General features: G+C 47.6%; 1 pseudogene; it reads right to left on the bottom strand.

The window, feature by feature from the left end:
- Positions 1–206: 206 nt before the first annotated feature.
- LOC108522300 (cytochrome c oxidase subunit 6B1 pseudogene) lies at positions 207–761 on the bottom strand (annotated as a pseudogene).
- Positions 762–1,440: the final 679 nt, after the last annotated feature.

Raw genomic sequence — 1,440 nt, forward strand, 5'->3', positions numbered from 1 at the left:
GCCTTTGACAATTGAGTGCTGCCACTTGGCCTTTGCCAACTTAGGATCCAATTATTCCCACTGTGTTTAAATTTTTTTTTCAATGAGTTTTTATTAGCAGTGAAATAATGATTTAGGATCCCGGGGTGGGGGTCACTGGGTACTAGGTCCCCCTTTGCTACCCTGGGAGAAGGACGGAGGACAGAGGAGAGGGAGTTGCAGCCAGTTCAGATCTTCCCGGGAAGCGTGCCTTCAGCCTGGCGCTCGTCCCAGGCTGTGACCCAGGATGTGGGGCAGAGGGACTTGCACACACGCTGGTACCATTGGCACACAGCGATATCGCCTCCTTTAGCAGTCATTGCCTTCTGACAGCGGTGGAAATCCAAGTAGTCCTGCCAGCAGTTCCTGGTCTGGTTCTGGTTGGGTGGTGGCTGTCAAAAGGGGCAGTGCTGTAGTTCTTGATTTTGGTCTCGATGTCTTCTTCCGCCATGGTATTGAATCCTAGAGGCACCCCGGATGCAACTTCTGTATTTAAGTTTTGTAGTTGAGTGACTGAGGTTCCCACTATTGGATCTGACACACACAGAAGAGCAATTACAGGGCTCTTCAAAGATGCAGCTCCTGCCCTCACAAATCTGTTTTGCAAGGCATTGGTCAAGGGTGTATCTTCTGGACCTTCCCAACTGGGATGAGTAGGTCTGAAGTGACTAATGCGCTCCACCATCCCAAACTCCCTAAGTCTTTGGATCCTTTGCTCTACATTAAACCAAGGGAGATCAGACATTTACAGCTCGCTCACAATGGGCCATCTTCTAATCCGTATTTCAGCTGACTAGGCAAATAAACTATTAGAACCTGTTTTTAACTCCCTGAGCTGCAACATTAAATGCAGAGTCCCTACTTAGTAGGCCCAAATCAATAAATTCAGCCTGATCCAACTCTATGTTTCTTCCATCTTTATTTATTTATTTATTTATTTATTTATTTATTTAAGACAGAGTCTCACTCTCTCACCCAGGCTGGAGTGCAGTGGCATGATCTTGGCTCACTGCAACCTCCCCCTCCCTGGTTCAAGCAGTTCTCCCTGTCTCAGCCTCCCAAGTAGCTGGGATTACAGAAGCCCGCCACCACGCCCAGCTAATTTTTGCATTTTTTTCGTAGAGACGGGGTTTCACCATGTTGGCCAGGGTGATCTTGAATTCCTGACCTCAGGTGATCTGCCCGCCCCAGCATCCCAAAGTGCTGGGATTACAGGTGTGAGCCACTGTGTCTGACCTCTTCCTTCCACCATTATCCCACACCCTTAATATCCATTCCCATGCCTATTCTTCAGATTTCTGTTTATATAAATTAGAAAACTCAATCAGTTCTTTTTGAGTGTAGCACACGTCCTCATGGGTCACAGTCAGCCTCACCTCTAGGGGCCCACTGGGACTTTAGTTATAGGTCTAGAAGCAAACA

Source organism: Rhinopithecus bieti, unplaced genomic scaffold (genome assembly GCF_001698545.2).
Source record: "Rhinopithecus bieti isolate Rb0 unplaced genomic scaffold, ASM169854v2 scaffold_64120, whole genome shotgun sequence".
Classification (NCBI taxonomy): Eukaryota; Metazoa; Chordata; class Mammalia; order Primates; family Cercopithecidae; genus Rhinopithecus; species Rhinopithecus bieti.